Here is a 7,349-nt window from a genome sequence, read left to right as displayed (position 1 = left end):
CCCCAATCCCAATCCCACTCCAATCCCACCCCAGTCCCAACCCCAATCCCAATCCTAATCCCACCCCAATCCCAATCCCAATCCCACTCCAATCCCACCCCAATCCCACCCCAATCCCACCCCAATCCCAATCCCACCCCAATCCCAATCCCAATCCCACCCCAATCCCAATCCCACTCCAATCCCACCCCAGTCCCAACCCCAATCCCAATCCTAATCCCACCCCAATCCCAATCCCAATCCCACTCCAATCCCACCCCAATCCCACCCCAATCCCACCCCAATCCCAATCCCACCCCAATCCCAATCCCAATCCCACCCCAATCCCAATCCCACTCCAATCCCACCCCAGTCCCAACCCCAATCCCAATCCTAATCCCACCCCAATCCCAATCCCAATCCCACTCCAATCCCACCCCAATCCCACCCCAATCCCACCCCAATCCCAATCCCACCCCAATCCCAATCCCAATCCCACCCCAATCCCAATCCCACTCCAATCCCACCCCAGTCCCAACCCCAATCCCAATCCTAATCCCACCCCAATCCCAATCCCAATCCCACTCCAATCCCACCCCAATCCCACCCCAATCCCACCCCAATCCCAATCCCACCCCAATCCCAATCCCAATCCCACCCCAATCCCAATCCCACTCCAATCCCACCCCAGTCCCAACCCCAATCCCAATCCTAATCCCACCCCAATCCCAATCCCAATCCCACTCCAATCCCACCCCAATCCCACCCCAATCCCACCCCAATCCCAATCCCACCCCAATCCCAATCCCAATCCCACCCCAATCCCAATCCCACTCCAATCCCACCCCAGTCCCAACCCCAATCCCAATCCTAATCCCACCCCAATCCCAATCCCAATCCCACTCCAATCCCACCCCAATCCCACCCCAATCCCACCCCAATCCCAATCCCACCCCAATCCCAATCCCAATCCCACCCCAATCCCAATCCCACTCCAATCCCACCCCAGTCCCAACCCCAATCCCAATCCTAATCCCACCCCAATCCCAATCCCAATCCCACTCCAATCCCACCCCAATCCCACCCCAATCCCACCCCAATCCCAATCCCACCCCAATCCCAATCCCAATCCCACCCCAATCCCAATCCCACTCCAATCCCACCCCAGTCCCAACCCCAATCCCAATCCTAATCCCACCCCAATCCCAATCCCAATCCCACTCCAATCCCACCCCAATCCCACCCCAATCCCACCCCAATCCCAATCCCACCCCAATCCCAATCCCAATCCCACCCCAATCCCAATCCCACTCCAATCCCACCCCAGTCCCAACCCCAATCCCAATCCTAATCCCACCCCAATCCCAATCCCAATCCCACTCCAATCCCACCCCAATCCCACCCCAATCCCACCCCAATCCCAATCCCACCCCAATCCCAATCCCAATCCCACCCCAATCCCAATCCCACTCCAATCCCACCCCAGTCCCAACCCCAATCCCAATCCTAATCCCACCCCAATCCCAATCCCAATCCCACTCCAATCCCACCCCAATCCCACCCCAATCCCACCCCAATCCCAATCCCACCCCAATCCCAATCCCAATCCCACCCCAATCCCAATCCCACTCCAATCCCACCCCAGTCCCAACCCCAATCCCAATCCTAATCCCACCCCAATCCCAATCCCAATCCCACTCCAATCCCACCCCAATCCCACCCCAATCCCACCCCAATCCCAATCCCACCCCAATCCCAATCCCAATCCCACCCCAATCCCAATCCCACTCCAATCCCACCCCAGTCCCAACCCCAATCCCAATCCTAATCCCACCCCAATCCCAATCCCAATCCCACTCCAATCCCACCCCAATCCCACCCCAATCCCACCCCAATCCCAATCCCACCCCAATCCCAATCCCAATCCCACCCCAATCCCAATCCCACTCCAATCCCACCCCAGTCCCAACCCCAATCCCAATCCTAATCCCACCCCAATCCCAATCCCAATCCCACTCCAATCCCACCCCAATCCCACCCCAATCCCACCCCAATCCCAATCCCACCCCAATCCCAATCCCAATCCCACCCCAATCCCAATCCCACTCCAATCCCACCCCAGTCCCAACCCCAATCCCAATCCTAATCCCACCCCAATCCCAATCCCAATCCCACTCCAATCCCACCCCAATCCCACCCCAATCCCACCCCAATCCCAATCCCACCCCAATCCCAATCCCAATCCCACCCCAATCCCAATCCCACTCCAATCCCACCCCAGTCCCAACCCCAATCCCAATCCTAATCCCACCCCAATCCCAATCCCAATCCCACTCCAATCCCACCCCAATCCCACCCCAATCCCACCCCAATCCCAATCCCACCCCAATCCCAATCCCAATCCCACCCCAATCCCAATCCCACTCCAATCCCACCCCAGTCCCAACCCCAATCCCAATCCTAATCCCACCCCAATCCCAATCCCAATCCCACTCCAATCCCACCCCAATCCCACCCCAATCCCACCCCAATCCCAATCCCACCCCAATCCCAATCCCAATCCCACCCCAATCCCAATCCCACTCCAATCCCACCCCAGTCCCAACCCCAATCCCAATCCTAATCCCACCCCAATCCCAATCCCAATCCCACTCCAATCCCACCCCAATCCCACCCCAATCCCACCCCAATCCCAATCCCACCCCAATCCCAATCCCAATCCCACCCCAATCCCAATCCCACTCCAATCCCACCCCAGTCCCAACCCCAATCCCAATCCTAATCCCACCCCAATCCCAATCCCAATCCCACTCCAATCCCACCCCAATCCCACCCCAATCCCACCCCAATCCCAATCCCACCCCAATCCCAATCCCAATCCCACCCCAATCCCAATCCCACTCCAATCCCACCCCAGTCCCAACCCCAATCCCAATCCTAATCCCACCCCAATCCCAATCCCAATCCCACTCCAATCCCACCCCAATCCCACCCCAATCCCACCCCAATCCCAATCCCACCCCAATCCCAATCCCAATCCCACCCCAATCCCAATCCCACTCCAATCCCACCCCAGTCCCAACCCCAATCCCAATCCTAATCCCACCCCAATCCCAATCCCAATCCCACTCCAATCCCACCCCAATCCCACCCCAATCCCACCCCAATCCCAATCCCACCCCAATCCCAATCCCAATCCCACCCCAATCCCAATCCCACTCCAATCCCACCCCAGTCCCAACCCCAATCCCAATCCTAATCCCACCCCAATCCCAATCCCAATCCCACTCCAATCCCACCCCAATCCCACCCCAATCCCACCCCAATCCCAATCCCACCCCAATCCCAATCCCAATCCCACCCCAATCCCAATCCCACTCCAATCCCACCCCAGTCCCAACCCCAATCCCAATCCTAATCCCACCCCAATCCCAATCCCAATCCCACTCCAATCCCACCCCAATCCCACCCCAATCCCACCCCAATCCCAATCCCACCCCAATCCCAATCCCAATCCCACCCCAATCCCAATCCCACTCCAATCCCACCCCAGTCCCAACCCCAATCCCAATCCTAATCCCACCCCAATCCCAATCCCAATCCCACTCCAATCCCACCCCAATCCCACCCCAATCCCACCCCAATCCCAATCCCACCCCAATCCCAATCCCAATCCCACCCCAATCCCAATCCCACTCCAATCCCACCCCAGTCCCAACCCCAATCCCAATCCTAATCCCACCCCAATCCCAATCCCAATCCCACTCCAATCCCACCCCAATCCCACCCCAATCCCACCCCAATCCCAATCCCACCCCAATCCCAATCCCAATCCCACCCCAATCCCAATCCCACTCCAATCCCACCCCAGTCCCAACCCCAATCCCAATCCTAATCCCACCCCAATCCCAATCCCAATCCCACTCCAATCCCACCCCAATCCCACCCCAATCCCACCCCAATCCCAATCCCACCCCAATCCCAATCCCAATCCCACCCCAATCCCAATCCCACTCCAATCCCACCCCAGTCCCAACCCCAATCCCAATCCTAATCCCACCCCAATCCCAATCCCAATCCCACTCCAATCCCACCCCAATCCCACCCCAATCCCACCCCAATCCCAATCCCACCCCAATCCCAATCCCAATCCCACCCCAATCCCAATCCCACTCCAATCCCACCCCAGTCCCAACCCCAATCCCAATCCTAATCCCACCCCAATCCCAATCCCAATCCCACTCCAATCCCACCCCAATCCCACCCCAATCCCACCCCAATCCCAATCCCACCCCAATCCCAATCCCAATCCCACCCCAATCCCAATCCCACTCCAATCCCACCCCAGTCCCAACCCCAATCCCAATCCTAATCCCACCCCAATCCCAATCCCAATCCCACTCCAATCCCACCCCAATCCCACCCCAATCCCACCCCAATCCCAATCCCACCCCAATCCCAATCCCAATCCCACCCCAATCCCAATCCCACTCCAATCCCACCCCAGTCCCAACCCCAATCCCAATCCTAATCCCACCCCAATCCCAATCCCAATCCCACTCCAATCCCACCCCAATCCCACCCCAATCCCACCCCAATCCCAATCCCACCCCAATCCCAATCCCAATCCCACCCCAATCCCAATCCCACTCCAATCCCACCCCAGTCCCAACCCCAATCCCAATCCTAATCCCACCCCAATCCCAATCCCAATCCCACTCCAATCCCACCCCAATCCCACCCCAATCCCACCCCAATCCCAATCCCACCCCAATCCCAATCCCAATCCCACCCCAATCCCAATCCCACTCCAATCCCACCCCAGTCCCAACCCCAATCCCAATCCTAATCCCACCCCAATCCCAATCCCAATCCCACTCCAATCCCACCCCAATCCCACCCCAATCCCACCCCAATCCCAATCCCACCCCAATCCCAATCCCAATCCCACCCCAATCCCAATCCCACTCCAATCCCACCCCAGTCCCAACCCCAATCCCAATCCTAATCCCACCCCAATCCCAATCCCAATCCCACTCCAATCCCACCCCAATCCCACCCCAATCCCACCCCAATCCCAATCCCACCCCAATCCCAATCCCAATCCCACCCCAATCCCAATCCCACTTGGGGGGGATCCCCATGGCGGCGATCCCCTGCCTCAGTTTCCCCACTGGGGGAACTCCGCGGGGGTCAGACGCGACCCCCACCTCCGTCGTTCTGTCCCGCCATCCATGCGTCCGTCTGTCCTCGCCTCCATCCGTGCGTCACACCCGTGCATCCTGTCCCCCATCTGTCCGGCCCCCCCGCGTCCTTCTGTCCCCCCCCGGCGTCCCCCCGTCAGCCTGCGCGCACCTTGGCACCGCGGGGAGCGTGGGCAGCACCTGCAGGCCCGGGGGTGGCACTCGGTGACAATGCGAGGGGTGACAGGCGGCAGTTAACCCTTTCCCGGCTCCGCGCTGGGGGCACAAACTTAGGCACAGAGAGGGGGGGGCACCCCTGGCCGTGTCCTGCCTCAGTTCCCCCTTGGTGGTGCCGCCGCTGCCCAGAGGGGCTGGGGATGCCAGGGAGGAGACGTGGGGGGCACAGGGCACGTCCCCGTGCCACACCAGGTGCTTGTGCCGCGCCGTGTCCCTGTGCCGTGTCCTGTCCCAGTGCCACACTGTGTACCTGTGCCACACTGTGTACCTGTGCCATGTCCTGTCCTCATGCCGCACTGTGTACATGTGCCATGCCGTGTCCCTGTGCCATACCGTGTCCTTGTGCCACATCCTGTCCCTGTGCCACACCATGTCCCCGTGCCACGCTGTGTCCCTGTGCCATGTCCTGTCCTCATGCCGCACTGTGTCCCAGTGCCATGCTGTGTCCCTGTGCCATGCTGTGTCCCTGTGCCATGGCCTGTCCTCGCGTCACACTGCATCCTCCTTGTGCCATGCCTCATGTTTGTGCCACACCATGTCCCTGTGCCATACCGTGTCCTTGTGCCACATCCTGTCCTTGTGCCACATCCTGTCCCAGTGCCACACCATGTCCCAGTGCCACGCTGTGTCCCTGTGCCATGTCCTGTCCCTGTGCCACACTGCATCCTCCTTGTGCCATGCCTCATGTTTGTGCCACACCATGTCCCAGTGCCACACTGTGTCCTTGTGCCACACGCGCTGCGCTCTGGTGCCACCGCAGCCTTGTGCCCATTGTGTGCCATGCCGTGTCCTTGTGTCATGTCCTGTCCTCGTGCCACACCATGTCCCAGGGCCACACCATGTCCCTGTGCCATACTGTGTCCTTGTGCCACATCCTGTCCCCGTGCCACACCATGTCCCCGTGCCACGCTGCCACGCCGCCGTGTCCTGGCGTCCATCGTGTCCTTGTGCCACACCCTGTGCTCACACCACGCTGCATCCTCAGGCCTGAGGCTGTCGTGCACCGCTGGCATCGTGTCCTTGTGCCCATCGCGTGCTGGAATCCGCGGTGTCCTTGTGCCACCCCACACCCCCTGCCGTGCTGTGTCCTGGTGCCCGTCATGTCCTCATGCCATGTCCTTGTGCCATGCCGTGTCCCGGTGCCTGTCATGGCCTGGTGGCTCTCATTGTGTCCTCATGCCACACCTTTGTGCCACGCTGTGTCCCGGTGCCACACCATGTCCCCATGCCATGTCCTGTCCTCGTGCCACACCATGTCCCAGTGCCACACCATGTCCCAGTGCCACGCTGCCACGCCGTGTCCTGGTGTCCATCACGTCCCGGTGCCCATCGTGTGCTGGAGTCCATGGTGTCCTTGTGCCACCTCACATCCCCTGCCGTGCTGTGTCCTGGTGCCCGTTGTGTCCTCATGCCACGTCCTTGTGCCACCCGGTGTCCCGGTGCCTGTCACGGCCTGGTGACTCCCACTGTGTCCCCGTGCCACACCGTGATGCCACAGCTGTCACATCCTGCAGTCCGTTGTGTCCCAATGCCACACCACGTCCTTGTGCCACCCAGTGCCCGTCGTGGCTTCCATCATGTCCCTGTGCCACACCGTGACGCCACACCGTGATGCCACAGCTGTCACATCCTGCAATCCATTGTGTCCCCATGCCACACCACGTCCTTGTGCCACCCGGTGCCCATCAGGGTTCCCACTGTGTCCCTGTGCCACATCGTGATGCCACACCGTGTCCTCACAGCTGTCACATCCTCCAATCCGTTGTGTCCCCATGCCACTCCACGTCCTTGTGCCACCCGGTGCCCGTCGCGGCTCCCATCGTGTCCCCGTGCCACGCCGTGCTCTCCATCCCCGTGCCCACCACGTCCCCATGCCCTCTGCCTCCTCGTGCCTTGGCACACGACGCCTCGTGCCGCCACGTCCCCGTCCCTGCCACGTGGCATCTCCAC

This window comes from Geospiza fortis, unplaced genomic scaffold (assembly GCF_000277835.1).
Source record: "Geospiza fortis unplaced genomic scaffold, GeoFor_1.0 scaffold910, whole genome shotgun sequence".
NCBI lineage: Eukaryota > Metazoa > Chordata > Aves > Passeriformes > Thraupidae > Geospiza > Geospiza fortis.
The sequence above is the reverse complement of the archived record's forward strand: the minus strand, read 5'-3'. Positions refer to the sequence as shown.